This window comes from Narcine bancroftii, chromosome 3 (assembly GCF_036971445.1).
Source record: "Narcine bancroftii isolate sNarBan1 chromosome 3, sNarBan1.hap1, whole genome shotgun sequence".
NCBI lineage: Eukaryota > Metazoa > Chordata > Chondrichthyes > Torpediniformes > Narcinidae > Narcine > Narcine bancroftii.
Window position 1 is genome coordinate 253,620,815 of NC_091471.1, and position 22,331 is coordinate 253,643,145.

The 22,331-nt window shown below is 36.2% G+C and overlaps 1 long non-coding RNA gene across 2 annotated transcripts in view; it reads right to left on the bottom strand.

Annotated features, from left to right (window-relative positions):
• LOC138758555 (uncharacterized) overlaps positions 1 to 21,500 on the bottom strand; it is a 47,543-nt gene extending 26,043 nt beyond the window's left edge. For both annotated transcript variants that reach the window (XR_011354337.1, XR_011354338.1), the window contains exons 1-2: positions 21,412 to 21,500; positions 20,959 to 21,089 (exon numbers count right to left, since the gene is read on the bottom strand). This is a non-coding gene — a long non-coding RNA (uncharacterized lncRNA). The remainder of the gene's footprint in view (positions 1 to 20,958; positions 21,090 to 21,411) is intronic.
• Positions 21,501 to 22,331: the final 831 nt, after the last annotated feature.

Genomic DNA, 22,331 nt, shown 5'->3' on the forward strand with positions numbered 1-22,331 from the left:
CAACAAGAAGTCCGTTTGCTGACTTTAATCCCAATAAGGCAAGGCATAAAGACAGCTCCCATTTTCACTGCTAAGGAAGAAAAGAACATGGATCAGCTGAGCGCAAGCCAGTTACCTGATGGAACATGGAAAACACCAGATGGAAGAATTGTTCTAAATAAAGAAATAACTCGCAATATTTTAAAACACCTGCATCAACAGAGCCACTGGGGCACCCAAGCCTTATGTGACACAGTGCTTCGAGAATATGTGTGTAAGGGAATCTACACCTTGGCCCAACAAGAGGTGCAAAATTGTTACCTATGCACAAAAATTAATAAGAAGATAATGAGGACAGGGACCATGGGAGGTCAACCATTAGCCATACGCCCTTTTCAACGTATCCAGATCGACTTCACAGAGTTACCTCAAGTTCAAAGATGGAAATATCTGTTGGTGATAATAGATCACTTTACCCGATGGGTAGAAGCCTTCCCAACAATAAATACTACAGCCTCTACAGTAGCTCGCCTCCTCCTAGAGCAGATAATCCCCAGATATGGTATAATGGATTCTATAGACTCAGACAGGGGTCCACATTTTTCTTCAAAAATCCAGCAATTGATTTGTGATGCATTACAGGTCTCTTGGAAATTACATACCCCTTGGCATCCACAAAGCTCAGGGAAGGTCGAGCGTATGAATGGAACACTAAAAATCCAATTGACAAAGTTAATGGTGGAAACTAAAATGCCTTGGATAAAGTGTCTGCCCCTAGCCTTATTAAGAATTCGTACTGCCCCACGAAAAGATGTAGGGCTGTCCCCTTATGAAATGATGTTTGGGCTTCCCTTCTGGAGTACAGTTGAGGGGTGTCCCACCTTGGGGGAAGGGGATATATTTGTTAGGAACTATTTACAGGCACTGTCACGCTCTCTTACAGATTTACGAAAGAGAGGACTATTGGCACAAACACCGCCTCTAGACTTTTCTTTACACAAAGTGGAACCAGGAGACTGGATTCTTATCAAGACCTGGAAGACTGAAAAACTCCAGCCCCAGTGGGAAGGTCCATACCAAGTTCTCTTAACTACAGAAGCTGCAGCACGAACAAGAGAGAAGGGGTGGACACACGCATCCAGATTTAAGGGACCTGTAGAGGCGCCACGGGACCCTGATACGAACTCAGATTGGACGTATTCCTGGAGAAAAACCTCTTACCTTACGATTTCGCAAAAAGACTTAATTCACAATGTTATTGTTATGTTCTTTGATTTTTCTTAGTTTGCCTATGTCTTTATCAGGTGTGAAATGTAAGAAATGCAGAGATACAGTGGTCCTGTTTCAGGACCACATTTGGGGAAGAAAGGAAGGTAATTTCATTTCCCATACCTCAGTTCCTGAGAAATGCTGGGCAGAAAATACCACCCAACATCCATATACCCCTTGTGTGGAAAAAGAAGGAAATAATATGGGTCATTATATACAGATTCCTAATACCACTCCTTTCCCTCTTAACGGTTGGAAAGGTGACTCAAGCCCACCATGCCCTGATGGACTCTGGTTTTGCATACACCAACGTACTGTTCTAATGAGAAGTTACACTCCACACTCGAAATTGCCTGTCCCTTTAAGACAGCCGGACTTAGTTCGAGTCCATCCAAATAACCATGTAAGTTTCGGTAATGTAATTGAGGGAGATAACCTTTTTGTAGATCTGGCAACTAAAATTGCAGGAACTTTTAATGTAACTAATTGTTGGGTCTGCGGGGGTCCACGGATGTCAGAACAATGGCCTTGGTGGGGAGAACCTCTCAATTCATTGACCATGATTTCCCGCATTTGGACAACTAACTGAACGAGATCAAGAGAAACCTGGTCTCTCTCTAATGTCCCCTCTGGTTTTTATTGTCTCTCACGAGCCGGCAAATACCCAGTAGGAGAAAGTCCCTGCAAGGCTGTATGGATTCGCATTTCGCCTGGTGTTTTCACTTGGTTTCCTAAACCTCAGACTTGGTTCTTATCCACTGTTTTTAAAACTAATTGCCTACCCCTGTCTAATAGCAGTATTCAGTTTTGGAATTGTACCACTTCCACCATCACAGGACCATACCAATCAAATCCTGTTCTTAAAAGAGTTTGGGAAAGGGGGTATGGAGTATCCCCAAATGGATTATTCTGGGTATGTGGTAATAAAGCTTATACTCGTCTTCCCTCACAGTGGAGTGGAACTTGTTTCCTAGGAATAATCCGCCCAGAATTTTTCCTTCTACCCCACGATCACGGTCATAAATTAGGCGTGAAGGTCTTTGATACATTACATCGTGAACCCCGCTCTACCACGGTACATTTGGGAGAATGGAGAGATGATTGGCCTCCAGAGCGCATAATTCAATATTATGGTCCCGCTACATGGGCTCAAGATGGATCTTGGGGTTATCGTACTCCTATATATATGTTAAATCGCATAATTCGCTTACAAGCAGTGCTTGAAATTGTTACAAATCAAACAGCTATAGCCCTGCAATTACTTGCATCCCAGCAATGTCAAATGCGCTCTGCTATATATCAGAACCGTCTAGCCCTAGACTATCTCCTAGCCACGGAAGGAGGTGTATGTGGCAAACTTAATTTGACTAACTGCTGCTTACAGATTGATGATAATGGAAAAGCCATTCGTAAAATCGCTGATAATATTCGTACATTGTCCCATGTACCGGTTCAAACCTGGCATCCTTTCCCACAATTTAATTGGATGGACAAATGGTTTGGAGGAACCTGGTGGCGTACCTTCTTGTGGGTCATCGGAGGTATTTTATTCCTCCTACTTATTTTGCCCTGTATTATTCCCTGTCTACGCAGCCTGGTGATTTCCATGGTCGAACAAGCTATGCAACCAGGGGGGATGGGAGACCCTGTAAGACTTTTATTTCAGCGTGAGATTAATGTATCATAAAACATTTCTCTTCCCTAGCTTAGAATCCCCATTCATATCTATACATATATTCAACACATTTTAAAGAGAGAAAGGGGTGGATTGTGATATAGAGAATTTAGGTTAAAAAGACTTAAGTTAAAATGTGATGATTAATCACAAACAGGGAAGCCAGAACGGACAGAGAGTTTACTAGCAGTCAAGGACAGAAGGAGCTGCTGAATATGTTTTTTTAAACCTATCTTTTCATGGTCATAGTGAGAGACATGCAGGAGACAAAGGATTGATAAGAAGTGTGAGAAACAGAATTCAGTGAATGTAGAGTTCACAGCGTACGTAACGAACGTGATAATTAATAATGCAGTTATACTTAGAATGTTTTTGTAATACTAACCAATTAAAACAGTATTAATAAGAAGGGGAAGGGCAAATAATAAAGGTATAAAAATCAATGCACTGTATGTATCGGGGCTTAACTGGTGAGAAACCAGTTGAGTCCAACTCTGCAGACTTGTAAATAAAGCTTGTCGTGTCATCAGTTTTAAAGAGACTCATGTGTGAGAAGTTTTATTTCTGACAGCCGCCACGGATATTTCCGTGTGGTTGACTCTCGCGTTTACATTTGACCGATATGTAATGATTTGTTGCCACAAACTGAGGACGAAAGTTTGCTCCGAAATAACAGCCCGCAAAGTGATAACAATAGTGTGTCCGCTGTTCGTCTGTAAAAACATCCCTTGGTTCTTTGTATTTGAACCCATGTTTACTGTGAGTAAAACAGATTGGTTCTGTGTTTTTAGAAGTCAGGCTTGGACCAATCCTGGATGGATATTATTCACGTGGATTCATCGAGTGTTGACTCCTCTGTTCCCAATGTTACTGATATCACTTCTTAATGCTCTGACGGTCGCGCGTATTGTTGCAGCCACCAGCGCCCGCAAGGTTCTGAGAGGCAGCAACAATTATGCGGATGAGAATGATTCCGAGGTTAAAAGTCGAAGGAAGTCCATCATCTTATTCTTTGCAGTATCAGGAAGCTTCATATTGCTTTGGATGACCTATTTAATATTTTTCCTCTGGATGCAAATAACACAACAGTTTGTCCTGACCAGTGCGAAGGACCCAATGTTAATCGCGGACCAAACCAGTTACATGCTCTTGCTTCTGAGTTACTTCACAAATACTTGCATTTATGCAGCGACTCAGTTTAAATTCAGGGAGGAGCTGATCAACGTGATGAAATATCCGGTAAAAATACTAGTGAAATGTTTAATTGGAGGAAAATAAGTTCGGCTTTCGGGATATCGGATTCCACCAGCATTTAAACCAGATAGTTTCCTTTCTGCCAACGCCAACCTATTATCCCATGGAATGCTGGAAGAAAATAAGCGGAGCGCAATGCGTATTGGCTGGTAAATTTCAGTTGAAACAGAGCATAGTCAAATCTATTCTTTCAGTGTGTGATTCCTTGAACATTCTTATTACGGTGGAAAATCATTTGTAATTGAATCAGATGGTGATCTTGCAACCGTTTGGTTTATTTTCCCAACGATGGAGGTTGCGCGAAGTGCTAGCAGCGTAGGGTAAGCCGTTTAATATATCCCCTGCTTCTCCGCGGGAGCAGTAATTTCGGATGGAATTGATAGAAAGGAAGGTCTGAGATAGGATAACAGTTCATTTCTCGAACTTCTGTATTTTCTTTCGGTCTTGAGTGGATATTTCCTGAACCAGGTAGCCTCCAATAGGATCCTTTGTATGATGCTCAAGACAACAGTTTGTTACGAGCCCAGAGGACCCAAAACAAACCATAAGCATTCGATATTCAACCAGACAAATGGTTATTATTAAAAGTTGCTTTGAATTATATTTTAACATGAAAATAGTATAAACATTTAACTGATCTTCCTGACTTGACCCCCTTCTAATTGTGAGATGACATGTATGTATGTGTGCAAAAGTTTAGAACAGTTGTTTAATTCATAGTCCGATCTCACGTTACCAGTCCTCAAATTCACTGGATGCTGGCAATCCTTATACTGTGCACAGAATCTCATACTGATGAATTTCACCAGACATTGGTGCTTGAAAGGTAAATGGTTACCACTCAGGAAGGCTCATGTCGGTTTTCAGGGAGAGATTTGTTGTTATATGGATGCAATCTGCACCCTTCTAATCTGCCATATCATTGTCTTGCTGAACATATTTTTCCAATCTTTGCGTTCCAGATTAAAACATTTCTTTAAGGTCAACACAGAGTTCCTTTTTGTTTCTCTTATTTCAAGTGAAACAATAGGCCACAAGTCCTGTTCTCTTGTATTGGCCACAAGGGCTTTACCCAGGCTAAAAAATGCACTCACTACCTGTCTTCTTTTTATTTCTTGCATTATGTGTCATATCTTTAACAACATTCACAAATGATCATCTTTAATATATACATTGTGAAATTTCAACTTTTTTCCCCTCTTCGTCCCTCTCCACTTCCCCACACATCTTTAAAATCAATAAATAATAAAACACATAAAACAAAGAAATAACAAAAAGCAAAAACAAAGAAAAAAGTAGTACCGACACCTTTCACATATTTAAATCTATTGTTCTGATAATTATGTTGTTTTAAGAGATGGAAGTTTGAGGTCAGCATTCTCAGACACATTTTATTTATGGTTTCCAAATTTGTTCGCATAATGTACACCAGTCTTTCAGATTGTATGTATTTTTGTTTTCTAATGGAATTCTCTTGTTAAGTTCTGCATACCACTATTGTATTTTAATGATTGTATCCACTTTTCAGGTTGTCATAATACATTTTTTTGGCTCCTGGTTGTGATATCATAATAAATTTTATTTGGTATCTGTCTAATTTTCGACCTAACGCTTTGTCTCATATTAGTTAACAGAAGTTCTTTGGATTATTTGGTATATTATTTTTTAACTTTTGAACATGTCCAAATTGTATGTAATGTTGATCCAGTCTCTTGTTCACAAGGGAAGCATCTATCTGTTGCTGTTGGGTATCATTATTTTAATTTCTGAGGATTAATATATAATCTACGTTGCCAGTTATATTGCATTATACATTATTTAGTATTTTTTTGTGTTTCACATTGTTTCTGTACATAACGTCTCCCTTGTTTCCTTCTTTATCTCTGTGTTAAAATCTTTTTTTACCAACCTTGTTTCGTTTTATACTTTATTTAATCCTCTTCGTTTTTTGCAATATGATATACATGTTGGCAATAATTTGTTAAATTATCATTGTGTCTGTGATTAAATATTCATAGTTGCTACTTTTTCGGAATTTCAAGCTATTTCCCAGTTTATCGTTTTTGTTTTTTTTTATACTTTATTTATTCGTTCAAAATACAGATAATAAGTAACATATATAACAATAAACAAAGCATGAAAGTTATTTTTTATATATATATATTAAAAAAAAGAAAGAAAAAAAAGGAAGAAATCCCACCTCTTTCAGCCAATTCCCCTAAGGAGAGCCATAAAGAAAAGAGAAAAAAATAAAGAAAAGTAAAGCATACATATTAAAATCTAGTCAAAATAAATAAAAATGTAAATATTCTAAATATAACAACCACATATTAATTTTAAAAAGCTATCGTTATTCACGAAACATATGTAATGTTTTCCATTAGTAAACAATATTTCATCTCATTATGCCAAAAGTCTCAAATTTTATCATTTCAGGTAAAATCATATCTCTACCAAACACATGTTTTACCATAGACGAACTTGATAAAAATACTCTTACGCGTAATCGAACTGTTTAAACCCTGAACATTTAAAAGTAGCAAACTTCAACTTTGATATATCCACTAATATTACTAAAAACTAATAATATTTATATATATAAAGACTCAGCTCAACGTAAATAGGCCCTCCAATAGGAGAAAAATAAACCTCAAATTAAAGTCAAAGTAAAATGAAAATAAAAAAAGATAAAAAGAAAAATAAACCCAAAAAAACTACCAAAAGGTCGTAATCCCTCAACAAAAGTTGGGTGTCGATCAGCCACCAGTAATTGCTGACTAGTAGAACATAGAGCAAATGTCTCCCTCCCCAACCAAACAAAGAATAACAACAAGATATCATAATGACATAATAATAAAGTAAAAATAAAAAAGTTCTTCAATTCATCCAAGAAATTCATGACTCGGCGACCCCATTTCAAGGAAATGGACTCTTTCTATTCCCATTTCTCCCGTTTCTGCTGTTTCTTCCACTTCCAGAACAACCAGATTTTCTTTAGGAGACAATGGTGGACTACGTCTTTGTCCTCTTACATTTGGCAACGAATCAGCAAAACTCATTGCTTCACACTCATTCTCAAAAAACCGAGATTGAATGTCCCCACAAAACACTTTCAACACTGCCAGATAGCGAAAAGTAGACTTATAACCTTTAAGCCACAAAACTTATTTAACTGGATTAAATCGACACTGATGCTGAATAACCTCTTGACTCAAATCAGGATAGAAAAAACTCTACTATTCTGAATCATTAATTGAGCTTGTCGTTGTCTCGCATTTTGCACTGCAAAAATAAGTCTCATTTCTCTGTCCAAATAATTCAAACATCGAATTATCACGGGTCTCAGTGGGTGAGAAGGCAGAAGTCTTCTTCTTAAGTTTCAATGAGCTCTTTCCAATACCAGACCGGCAGAGAATAATTCCTGCCCCAGTATTTGTGGAATCCATTTGGTAAAAAAACAAAGAGTATCTTGTTCTTCCATACCTTCTGGCAAACCAATAATCTTCACATTATTCCTTCTACTTTGATTCTCCAAATAATCTACTTTCATCTCTAACTCTCTCTCAAGTTCTTGCAATTCTTTAACGGATTTATCCACCTTCAACACTTTTTTCTGTATTAGAAGCCACTTGCTGTTGACATTTCAAAAAACAAGCCTGAAATTGTTTAAAATCCGCACAAGATGCTTCCACACGTATTTTAACTGTATCCAGTTCCAAACTGAGCCTTTGAGACATTTCATTTAGCATAGGCTGAATGATAAGACTTAGCTGTTTACATTGTAATTCAGAAATGCTCAGCCCTGCTTTCTCTTGCGTAGTCTCAGAACCAGGTAATTGCAGCTCCTGCTGCATCTCAACAACAGGCAGTTTAACAGTTTTCCTGCGGGTCTGGATTCCAGCGACGGCACCCTGACTTCCTCAGGGGACCGACGCTGTTCTACCCCCGCAACCTGTTGTTGCTTCCAAAACTCACGGAAAAGATCAAGATATTCAGGTTGGAACACTTCCTGGGGCATTTCAAGCAATGGAATCGTCTTCTTGCGTGCCCCCTCCGTTAAAGTCGGCAGGCTGCCAGGATCGGGATCCACATCGGGGGCGCACGGACCTTCCTCCTGAGAACGGGTAATTCCAGCGATGACCTTCTCCTGGTGAGTAGTGGTCATTGTTCAAGCTCCCACAAGCAATCTCTGTGGTTTAGGCTTGAAAGAAAGAAAATCTGAAGTCGTAGCAGAATGTTAAGGCTCTAAATCTTCAACACTCCGAAAATGTAGTTTCTTCTGAACTTAATGTTTAATATTTTTACCATTAATATGTATAACAATTCCTTGATACTTTAAACTAAGTTTAAAAAAAATTAAACCTGAAAAAAAAGAGTTTAAAACGGGTTATTAAAGGTCTGGTCAGAGAGGTCGAGATTACACGTCTGGACTCTAGATTGCTTTTGTGCATGAAACACACTTAACGGAGATAGGACACAATACAATGAATAGAGATGGTGTAGGCCATGTAGTAGAATAATAATACAATTCAAAATCCAGGGGAGAAGCTATATTACTCAACAAAAATCTACCAATCAATATAAAAGGAATAATAACTGATCCAGCAGGTAGATATGTAATGACAAAGTGCCAGATATATTCTGAATTTTGGAATTTACTAAACATCTATGCTTTTAACAAAGAAGACCAGCAATATATGCAACACACCTGCAGAAAAATGGCAGATACATGGGGACATATCTTGCAACTTCAACCTGGACCCAATGATAGACAAAACTGGAAGACAATTAACAATAAGAATACATTAACTAAATTTACTCTAAAAGAAATGCAGGATATGAAACTAATCGATAAGTGGAGGAAACAACTCCAAAATGAGGGACAATATTCACACAACTCAAGTATACAATAGACCTATTCAAGAATAGACATGTTTTTGTTATCGGCACAGATCCAAGGCAGACGTAAAAATGGAGTATAAAGCAAGATTATTATCTGATCACTCTCACCTATTATTAACAATTGAATAAAAGGATGCGCCAGAGAAAAAAAAAACATGTAGATGGAGACTAAATCCTACATTGTAAGAATAAAAATATTCGAATGATATATTGAACAGCAAATTAAAATATACTTCGAGATAAATATGGAATCAGGAAAGTACAAATTGATTTGATGGGATGCCACGAAGGCTTTTTATTAGAGTAAAAAGAATTAGCTATATGAATAAAATTATAAAGGAATATAATCAGGAGGGAGAACAGTTGGAAAAAGAGATAACAATCATTGAAAAGGAATTATCAGAAAGTCAAGATACAGAGAAAAAAAGAGAAATCTGGCAGAAAAAATGTTAAAATATGAAACATCACAACCCGTCATCAATTGTTTTACAGAAGTTTACCAGCTTGTCCTATTCTAGACAGCTACTGCTTCTGAACTGTAAGAAAACTGCAGAACTGAATCCAGTCTGTCAGAGAAAAGCCCATTTTACTCTCCCTGCTTACAAAACCTCAGGACACTCTTCGAAAAGCAACTACCATTCAAACAGACAGTTGTCCAAACCTAATCCTCCAATTTCTTTCATCTTTTGCTTTTCAAAACAACAATCTGTTTTCTAAGTCTCTTTAGCTGAGTTCCAGTATTTTAAATGAGATAGTTTCGAAGTGTTTGTATGTGATAAAATTATAAAGGAATATAATCAGGAGGGAGAACAGTTGGAAAAAGAGATAACAATCATTGAAAAGGAATTAGCAGAAAGTCAAGATAGTTTTCTCTTTTTTTCTCTTATTGGCACAGATCCAAGGCAGAGTTAAAAATGGAATATAAAGCAAGATTATTATCTGATCACTTTATCTCCTAAAATCATATCTATTATGATATATAATAGCACATATAAAGCACGAGCTATTCTGTCACAGATGACATGGGTAATTTGGCATGACTGAAGAAGGTGAGATGCATGTGTGCATGCCTAATCTTCTATGTCAATAAGGCGACTTTATTGGATAAGTGTTTTCCTTTAAACTTTGCTCTCCACTCTCACCCACTGATTTCCGATGATAGTAACAGAAGAGTGTAGTTTACCCATATAGTGGAAATCATCGTGCAGCTCCTTCATATTGGTGACATTGAGCGAGAAGTTAACATTCAGACCCCACGTTAGGCTGATACATCCCTGGCAACATCCAGCAAATCTTCCGTAATTCAGTATTTTGATTAATTGAACGAGATTGAATGTTGATTCTTGGAGAAATGCTGAGGGACTAGGTGGTCATGGAAATTAATTCTTGTCAAACACATATATTAAATTGAAGGCGTTTATTGTTCTTCATGCGACATTTACGAATGGATAATTATGGTATAATTTTACCTGCAAAAATCGGGCTGCTTGAGACACTCTGAGGGGTTGGTATCAGCTGCAGAGACCGGACGCAGGATCTTGACTCGATCCGACCACCATTTCGTTAACGATATCGTAATGTGCCAGAGGAATCCACATCCCAGCAGCAATAGAAATTCACCAAGACAAATGGATACTTAAACAAAAGTTGCTTTTAATTGTATTTAAACATGAAAACAGTATCAAATTTATCTTATTACTCTTAAGGTAACTTATCCCAATTTAGCCATCTTCTAATTCTAACAGATTGGTATATAATGTGTGTACAAGTTCAGAAAGGTTCTTTGATTCACTGTCCAATCTCACTTCTCATTCCGTCAAGTTCACTGTTTCCAGTGAATTCTTATTCTGTGCACAGAATTGAACATTTATGAATTTCACCAGGCTTTGGTGCTGAAAAGGTCAGTAGTTGCCACTCAGGAAGTTTGTTGACATTTTTCACAGAGAGATTTGTTTCTCACTAGACTCAAACGGACTTCTTTCTATGAACCACTTCTGTGTCTTGTAAAGAAACGTGCCCATAAAGGGTTGATAACCCTAAAGGGTTGATAACCTCATTCATTCATATCACGACAGAGTTCATTTTGTTTCCCTTATATCAAATGTAGCATCTCCTTTTGTATTTGCAAAGAAAACTTGGATTAGACTGAGCTAAGAACTAAGAACTCACAACCTTTCTTCAAAATGGGGTTTTCTATAAGCTTGCCAGCTTGTCATGTTCCAGTCCCAGCTCCTGCCGATGAACAGTGGAACAGAATTCTTCTCTGTCTATCTCGCTCTCTCTTTGAAAAGCCCGTTTTACTATCTCTGCTTGCAAAATCACATGATTTAAACTGAAGAGCAAACTACATTCTAATACTAACACTGTCAGAATTTCACATGCCAATCCATTTTTCCCACAACAATTCTTGCACTGAACTAGATGAATGGATTTGAACGTGATAAGTGCGCAGTGATGCAATTTGGAATGTCAAACCACCAAGACGAGAAGAGGATTCATGGATGTTAGGCTTAATTAATATGTGGATTGAGTTGAGTAGTCCAGTGGGCATGTGGAAACTCTACAAATCAATGCTAAGTCATTAACAATGTACTTCTGGAGAGTTGCTTAAGAACTGGGTGAAAGTGTATCACGAATCTGAAATGGGAGGCGAAAGGATGTCAGTGGGCTAAAGGTGGTGGAAGTAGATCCCCGAGTTAATTTCGAGAGACATTTAACAGGCCCTCGAATATTTCGCGGGGTGTGAGGGTTGGCGTGGAGCGGTGGGGATATAAATCATAAATGGTATTTCTATCCGGATATGATAGTCGGTGTCAACATGCTGTAGTAGATCCAATGGCCACTTCGTGGGCTCCTGTGTGCAGAAAGTGTCCTTCTGAGCAGCACTTCACAAAACTAGAGATGTGGGAGAGGGCGGGGGCTATTGTTGGAACAGCTTTTCAGGATACTCTCACGCCTCCCCACAGATAATGAAGAATCACAAATAATTTTTAAATTCTCACTACTTATCACAAGTGCCTGCGCAGTCACTTTTGCATCACATTTCAATTAATGCAGACAAGACTTACATATTGGTCATGGTCAGGTCTGCAGGACACGCGAATGGGAAAATCTCTTGGACAAGATACGAAGTTTCAATTGTTCATTGCGTCGGCGCTGATGTGGGGGCTGGGATGCCTGAACTGTGCTGAATTGCACTATTTTAAAACCTAATTATTAAATTTTTAAAATAAAAAATCCAGCGCAACTACTGACGGAGAGGTTCGCGTCCGACTGCAGAAACATGACGGAAATCTGTGACCTTGGTTTTCGTGCTGAAGCGAATCAGTGGAGTTTAGAATTTCCCTTCCACTGTCCCCTCCTGAATTGATAACGGATTATCATAACATTTTCATGGAGATAATCGGAAGTTTGATGAACATGGTGGGTCGGACGAGGGTGAAAAAGAAAGGGGGCGTCACGTATTGGGCAACGGGTGGCGCTGTGCTCTCTCTCTGCTGACTGTACCGCGGTTTGTTATTCCCAAAGGTTCATTTAAATTCTTGCATCTGCATCGTTGGGCACAAACAAGAATGTTGGCTCTGTTTCTGCGACGCTCATTTCTCAGGAGGTAATATCAATGACCTTTTATTGATGATCCTGGGATAGATGAAGGCAGTACATCTCGCCGCTCTCTGCTACTTTCTTGCACAGAGCTGTCTCTTTCACACTCCCCATCATCGTCAAGATGAGGGCTCCACTCACTGCCTATCCATTTTCATCGTTGCCTCCAATGTTACAGACAATTATGATTTACTACCCGATTGTGGCTATGTTCGGGGTCCCGGGTAAGTGATTGCACCTGAATTTGAAAGAGGTGATTTCTTCCGGCAGTTATCTGGACAAAACTTGGATTTTAGCCGCCACTGTTCAAAATTTAATGCAACTTTCTGAATGACCAAGATAAAGACAATTTTGATAGACCATTTAGTGAACAAGAAGTTAAGAAAGCACTTAAATGTTTACAGAACATACGTCTCCATGAGAGCATGGATTTCCTGTGGAAGTTTGTTAAGGAATTAAAGACTTAATAATTACTTTATTTATGCTAGTATTGTAGCTCAGTGCCAACATCTTCGCAAACAAAGGTGCCCCTTGGTGTTTCTCCGTGGAGTTCATACCTTCTTCCAGAAACCTTTTCAACGGCGAGAATTATGGTTATTCCTAACAAAGTCAGATATCCTTTAAGATCACCTTAATGTCGACCAATTTTATTGTATAACATTGTTTATAAAGTTATAGCGAAGATCTCAGAAAATAGAATAAATATTCCGTTTGTGATTTAATATATATTGATCAACAGTTTTCTTAAAAACAAGACAAACATCTGAGGATATAGTAAGATTATTGTTTAAGGGACAAAGAGGCGACTAAAGTTGTATTAGGTGAAATAAAAAGCTTTTGAAATCTTCGAAAAAATTATTTATTTAAAATTTTAGGTAAATTTTGTGTTGGATTTAATTTTGTAAATTGGATTAAAGCACTTTACAGAAGTCCTCAAGCTAAAATATTAACTAATAGGCAAATATCTAAATCATTTAAGTTCCATAGGACAAGTAGGCTAGTTAGTCATTTATTCTTGTTTCAGACGTGTACAGTGCATTGAATATAGAACTTGTTGAACAATTTATTTGTATTGATGAACAGTTAAAAGTGTTTATGATAAATCAACTGAGAATAAGATTATTTGCAGATGATGTTTTTGTATGTTTGGCTCAGACACAACTCTCATTATCTGGACTTTGAAATCAACTGATAGATTATGAAAAAGTTTCTGGTTGTAAAATAAATTGGGATAAACCTGAAGATATGGAATTAGTACAAGGTGAGTTTTCACAATGTAAACTGGATATTTAGTTCATATGGTCTAGCAATGTGGTTAAGTATTTACGAATACTTGTTTCAGACATGGCGGATTTCTATACCATAAACTTTATTCAGGTATTAAACAAAATTGAATTCGTGGAAAAATATTCACCTGTATACAATTTAGCGACCTATTAAAGATAAAGGTAAATCTTTCAATTTAATCAAATGCACTTTAATCTTTCTCATCAATGGTACATAATATAAATTATAGAATGATTGCAAATTTACATCTATCATAATCCCTAATTACTCAATTTTATCAGTCGATCAAAATTTACTAATTTGCATAGATTGATCGTAATTGATCATAATTTCCTTCACAAATTGGTAGCTTTTCTCCCAATTCACTTAATGTCTAGAAAATTTACCGTATAATTCAAAACAATTTTGAAAATAAATTAAAGATTGTTTCAGATTATTTAAATATATCAAAAAATCATTAGAAAATAAATTAATCTTATATTCATCCTGTCCAATCCTTATACCTGTAATATTCTCATTCTGTCTGATATCCAGAGCTATCAGTTCAATGTCCAATGCAAAGAGTGCTGGCGACAAAGAACAACCTTGATGAGTTGAACGTGCTCATATAAAAAAAGAAGAAGATTCACATTTTGACGCCACCCTTGCTGCAGGAGTATTATATAATGCCTTCACCCAACCAATTAATTAGGTTCCAAATTTATATTTCAACAAAATTTTAAATAACAAATTCCATTTGACACTATCAAAAGCTTTTTCAGCAACTACTGACACTATCATTGGTAAGTTGGGTTGCTGACGTGAGCATTTTTCAATGAAACGACTCGAAGAATATTATCCGAAGCATACCTATCTTTAATAAAACCAGGCTGGTCAGAATGTACTAATTGAGGAAAATACTTTCCTACACTATTTGCTAATAATTTCGCTATTGTTTTATAATCCACAATAAATAAATATTTTAAAATAAATATTAAATAATAAATAAATTGAATTTAATAAAGAAATTGGGAGGGAAGAAGAAACCTTCAAAGGCTCTCAGTTTTTTTTTGGTATAACATTTATTATTGCACTCAAACATGAGTGTGGGAAAGCTTTTTCCTGAGTTACGTGATTAAGAACATCCATCATATCCTGGTGACTTCCCATTAGGCATTTTTTGAATAACATACTTTATTTCAAAATCCGTATATGGAGAATACATCTTCCTCACATCCTCCTCCTTCATTATTGGTAAGTTTAACTCTGGCAAAAATTCTTCAATAGAACCATCGTCTCACACTCCCTCACAAGTATATAATTTCTGATAAAATGACAAAATTGTTCATTAATTTCCTGAGGGTTTAAATCAACTGAATTATCCTTCCTCACAGGTTTAATAATCCTTGGAGCTTGTACAGTTTTCAAGTGCCATGCCAAGACTTTATGCGCTCTGTCTCCTAACTCATAATAACATTGCTTCGATCTTTCAATCAAATGGTCAAATAGGTTAGTTTGCAATATATTATATTTTAGCTTTAATTTTGTCAAAAAGAGACTTATTATTCTGTAGAATTCCTCTGAAATTCCTTTTGCAACTGTGCTATTTGTTTATCGAACAACTGAAACTCTCCCAGAAATTTCTCATTTTCCTTTCATTTGACGACATGGAAATGCATTGAAATCATCCCATACAATAAAATTACTACGGACTTTATTCTTATTCAAGTCTAAATATATAGCAATTTGATCCTTAATAAATTTTACAAATTCCATTTCTTTCAATATCATTTGTTTAAATATCCAGTGAAAGATAGATTGATTAACATCCGGCTCCACCAAAGAAATAAAAAGCAAAGAATGCTCAGAAATTATACGACTCTTATATTCAGCTTGAGTGAAACTTGCTTGCAAATGTATTGAGGCTAAAAAAGTCAGTCCTAGAACATGAATCATGACGTGAAGAATAAAATGAAAATGATTTCGAAGTAGCATTTAATCTTCTCCAGACCTCTATCGCATTCACTTCTTTCATCAAAGAAACCAATTGAACTGCTGCTTTAAAATTTCTCAAAACTTTCAGAAATTTATCCAATAATGGGTCTAAAACACAATTGAAGTCTCCCCCAATCAAAATATTCTCTTTATCTTGACCTAAAGCTAAGAAAGCCTCAGACACAAGCTGTTCATTGTCAACGTTAGATGCATACAGATTCAATAAAGATGATGGCTCATCCATCAAATTTGTTTCAATTGATTCCTTGTTCTCTACTGGAATTCTTTTTTCAAGATTTAAATAAAGTATTTTAAGAATTGTTATGGAAAGTAACATTAACAAGAGTGGACCTGGAAGTAGGCGTTGGGAGGTTTGCAACTACCTAAAATTTAAAATTATTATGAAGCATATCAATTAAGATTTATTAGTAGTATGTTAGATATTTCACACATTTCCTTGTTGGGTGAGGATGGAGTTGTCTGTGATATTGGAACCTTATCTCCATCAGTTTGTATGGGGACCCAGTGTGAGACACATCTGGACAAAAACAAGTAAGACGAATAAAGATTAATGCAGGAAATGAAACTTGTGGATATATGGAGGAGGCAACACCCAAGAGAGAAGAAGTGTTCAGATTATTAGAATAGGCAAAAAACTTAAATGAAGAGTTGATATGTTTTTGTTTGTCAGCCCATATTAATGGGACAGGAAGGAAAACTGTGTATAAAGCCAGACCCCTATCACATCATTCACCCTATTATTAGCAATAGAACAGGAGGATATCCCACCAAGAACAAATAGATAGTTATACTCCATGCTACTTAGAAGATGGGAGTTCAGGGAATTGCCAAATTAAAATATATTTTGAAATAAGCGCAGGATCATTGAGAGACAAATTTATATTACGGGATGCAATGAAAGCCTTCATTAGAGGCAGCTAATATGTTATGTGACTCAGATGAAAAAGGATTATAACAGGAAACAGAGTAGTTGGAATGGGAAATAGTAAGTAGAGAAAAGGAATTAGTAAAATGGAATGACATAACGAAAAGGAGAGAATTACAATTAAATTAAGATAAAATACAAAATATTACAATCGTACAAGTTAGAGAAGAACATAATGAAAACAAAGCAAAAGTATTACAAAATTGGGGAAGAACACATGTAATATTAGCCTGGCAACTTAAAACAGAACAAGCTAAAAGCACGATACTGGCTTCAATGGAAAGGGACAAACATATTACATATAATCCATCAGAGATTATTGAGTACTTTAAAGAATTTTATGAACAATTGTAGCAAACTCAGTACGAGAGGCAATATGATAAAATAGATGAATTTTGAGCTAAATTGAACTGCCAAAATTGCGAGGAACAAAACAAACTAATAAAACCATTTGAAATAGGGAAAGTAAAGGATGTATTGAAAAAAGCTGCTAAACAATAAAACACAAGGAGAAAATGGATTTTCAATACTTTAAAACATTTAAGAGTTATTAATTCCTCCTCTCCTGGAAGTAATGAACCAGATAGAAGAAACACAAATCTTCCCATATTCATGTAATACTGCAATAATTATAGTAATACCAAATGTGGGGAAGGATCCATTAACACCAGCATCATATAAACCAGTATCTCTTCTTATCTCTGAATATAAGATAATCGCAAAATGATTAGCACAGCTTAGCCGATTGTTTACCTGAAATAGTGAAACAAGATCAAACTGGATTTATTAAGAAAAGACGAACAGCGGACAATGTCTATAAACTTATTAATCAAATCGATACAGTTCAAGGAAATAAGAAACAAACAGTTGCTGTTCCTCCAGATGCAGAAAAAGCCTTTGACAGTGTAGAGTGGTATTAACCAATTAAAATATTACAGAAGTTCAATCTACCATGAAAATGTTTAAATTTGATTAAAGCATTGTATACTGGACCATTGGCGAAGTTAAAAGTAAATGGATTTACTTTAAAGAAGGAGTATAATATCAGTTTATTTGCAGATTACATTATAGTATACCTAATCGTACCAGAGGTATCAGTAACATGATTACATAAGAAATTGAAGGAATATGGAGAAATATCTGCGTACATGATCAATGCAAATAAAAGTGAAGAGATGCCAACGAGTAATGCAGCCTATACAGAATTTTTAAGATGAATCAGCATCTAAATGGCAAGCACAAGCAATCCGATACCTCGGGATCAGGTTAGATAATAACTTAATCCACTGATACAAACTAACTTATCAGCCACTAATAAAGAAATTGCAACAAGACTTAGAACACTGGAAATAATTACTGCTAACGTTGATAGGGAGGGTAAACTGCATAAAATGAACGTGTTACAAAGAATAAAATATTTATTTCAAACATCACCAATTCCCTTAACAGAACAATTCTTTAAGGAACTAAATAGAATAATTGGGGAATTCTTGAGTAAAGGGAGGAATCCAAGGGTAGCGTTGGATACATTAGCAGAGAGTATAATCAAGCTGGTTTAAAGTTACCACATTTTAGAAAATATTATAGAACCGCACAATTAAGGTATTTATCAGTTTTTACCAGAAAAGGGAAAAACCAGAAAGGACTAAGATAGAACGAGAATAAATAAGGCAAAATGTACCGGAAAGGTTAGTTTATAAGTGGAATGAAAGCTGGTGCAATATAAAAACTCAGCAATACTGCATCATTTTCTTAATACATGGAAGAAGATCCACTGAGAAAGAAAGAAAAATGAATTATCAAATACCAGAATTACTAATGACGCAAAATCCACTAATAAAATGAATAGAAAACCGTTTTTGTGAAATACTTTCTTAAATTTTGAACAATTGAAGTATAAATATGGAGTGACGCATGGTACAATGCTTGCATATCATCAATTGAAAGGTTATTTAAAGGATAAATTGGGAAACAGCTTGAGATTACCTGAAGGAAGCAGCTTTGAATCCGTTATTACAGACAAAATGATCATCAATAGATTGATAACCATTATGTACACTAAGATGCAAGATAAATAAAATAAAATAATCTATTAACCTAAGCAGAAGTGGGAAAATGATCTAAACATAAAGATAAAAAAAATGAAGTATGGGAAAAGTTATGTTCTTGAACGATCAGGAAGACAATAATCACAACATTATGCATGATACAGGATTATTGGATAATTGGTTACACAGGGTATATAGTACTCATCTAAAATTTAAAAATGGGATTCTACAATATTTAATAGGTGTTTTCACTATACGAAGAATATGTGAACAACATTATATGCAACTCGGGCATGTTTGAAAGTAAATAACTTTAGGGGAAGAATTAATTCAGAGACTAAATAAAATTACAACAATAAATCAAAAAAATCAGAGATTTTTCTTTTAGTAACTTAAGAAGTAGCGGAGTAGGCCTCAAATTGGATAAAGTGCAAAAGAAATCATTATGATAGATTTAGTGATAGCAAAAAATGTATATTGTCATCTTGGAAAATGGAAGGGAGCATGAATATACAGCAATGTTACATGGAAATGAATAAATGTATTCCATTGGAAAAAATGACATATAATTTTTAAAATAAAGTCACAATGTTTGAACAAATTTGGGAACCATACATGGAACATATCAGAGAGAGCTTGCCTATGAATCCAGCCCCTAAAATGAGAATGAAAATGATAAGAATACAAAGAGACTAGATTCAGCATGTTTATTTTCAATTGTGTGAAAATATTGTTTTAAGGTTTTATGGTATTGTATATGTTGATTATTTATGGGTTTGGAGGGGGTGAATTGATGGGAAGGAGGGAAATGGGGGATAAAGGGAAGAAAGACTAATTTATTCATGAATCTTACATAAATCTGTGTAATGAGTTATGTTTGTAAATATTTTGATTGATATGATTCACCATGTAAAAAATAAAAAAAGAAAAAGAATTATACATTATCGCTCAAAAATTTAATAGATGGAAATTAGATATATCCGAGCAATGCTTTAGATGTGGTGAAGATATTGGAATTTTCATCATTCCATTTGGTCTTGTTCAAACGTTAAACATTTTTGGCTTTCTGTTAGCACGTTTTTGCAACAAATTTAGAATGCTATCTTTCCATTGAATCCAGAGTTAAATTTGAAGGGGAATTTTGAAAATATAGCTCCTAAATTATATTTATCAGATTTTGATCTGAATTCTTTTTAATTAGCTCCGATGATATCAAGCAAATGCATGGCAGTTAGTTGGAAATCAGGTGTCAATTTAACATTAGGGAGTCCGCAAACAGAAATTCAAAGATGTATACCATGAGGGAAAAAAATCATATCACTTGAGAGTTTTTTAATGGAGTTGCATTCCGTATACTCGGACATTAGGTTTAAATGTATAAATAATTCATTTGAAACCTCTGGACCAATAAAGTCTTCGCTTAATAAATTGTGTTTGTCTGAAATGATTTTAGGAATCTTTCGAATGTTTACTAAAACAATATAATTTAATGTATATATAATTAGATATAGATATAACCATATATATATATATTTTAATAATTCATGATAGCATATTAGTAATTTAAGTTTAGTACAGTTTATAGTTGGGGCACGTAGAGGACCGGTGTTCGGAGGGTGTTATAAATGAGCTTTTATTCTGTAACTTTCTTTCTTTTTCTCTCTGTTCAAGTAACAATGTGATATATGATTTCTATTTGTTTTATATATATTAATTCTAAATAAATAAAATCAATTCCTGGATTCCGGCAAAATCTTAGTAAATCTTAATAAATCTACACACTCTTTGAAATTTATTGAATGTTTTCCTTTTCAAAGGTGACCCCAGGTTTTGCGTCATCCCTGAACTTTGACAATTCATAAAGTCATTATTTTATTTTATGAAGGTTAATGTACTAAAATATCCCTTCCTGTCCCCGAAATTCCGTTGTGTGGATTTCAGGGAATTATGTATCTGTATTCCTAGATTTCACTCTCCTTTCACAATCTTCAGGGCCTTGCGATTTACCATGTGCATCTTACCTTGCTTTATCCTTCCAAAATGCAACAATTCGAACTTATCTCTATTAAATTTCGTCTGTCATTTTCATCGAATTATTCCAGCTTGTACAGACAAAGCCCTGTCGAAGTGTGGCCGTGCTCACCGGGCAGAACTAGTAAGATAAGACATAGTGAGGAAATATTGTCATCAATACGATCTGCAAAGTTAGCAAGGTTTCGGATAGTGGAGTGTAAATCAGGGTTCGAAAATTGTCAAAGGAAGTGTAGAGGGTGGATGATTGGTCGAGGAATTTTGACATTGTAGTGGAGTTCTGCAACGTTGGAGATCGGATGTGAATGATGTGGGAAATGTTGGGCCAATTGTTAAATTTCCTACTGTTAAGTTTTCTTCAGTAGAGTCAACGCCGATGCTCAACCCATCACAGTAAGAAATCTCGGAACGTGAAGTAACGGGCTTACTTGATATATACTGACCATGTATTTGTGATCTTCCTTATTTAACAGCTAGCGTGATGTCCATTGTGATCCTTTCGCGGGGGAATTGCGGTCTGTCCAGGTGTGTCTCTCGCTACCTCGTGGCCATGGCAACGGCGGATCTGTTGGTCATTGTCGTTGACGTGATATTGTATCGTGTGAACGAGTATTATTTCCCGACAACGTTCCTGTTCATAACTCAGGTGTGCGCTTTCCAGGTTACACTGATACACGCCGCCACTGATATTTCCGTGTGGTTGACTCCCGCGTTTACATTTGATCGATATGTGATGATTTGTTGCCACAAACTGAGGACGAAAGTTTGCTCCGAAATAACAGCGCGCAATGTGATAACAATAGTGTGTCCGCTGTTCGTCTGTAAAAACATCCCTTGGTTCTTTCTATTTGAACCCATGTTTACTGTGGGTAACACAGATTGGTTATGTATATCCGTACGTCAGGCTTGGACCCATCCTGGATGGATATTATTCACGTGGATTCATCGAGTGTTGACTCCCCTGTTCCCAATGTTAATGATATCACTTCTTAATGCTCTGACGGTCGCGCGTATTGTTGCAGCCACCAGCGCCCGCAAGGTTCTGAGAGGCAGCAACAATTATGCGGATGAGAATGATTCCGAGGTTAAAAGCCGAAGGAAGTCCATCATCTTACTCTTTGCAGTATCAGGAAACTTCATATTGCTTTGGATGACCTATTTAATATTTTTCCTGTGGATGCAAATAACACAACGGTTTGTCTTTACCAGTGCGAAGGACCCAATGTTAATCGCGGACCAAACCAGTTACATGCTCTTGCTTCTGAGTTGCTGCACAAACACTTGCATTTATGCAGCGACTCAGTCTAAATTCAGGGAGGAGCTGATCAACGTGATGAAATATCCGGTAAAAATACTACTGAAA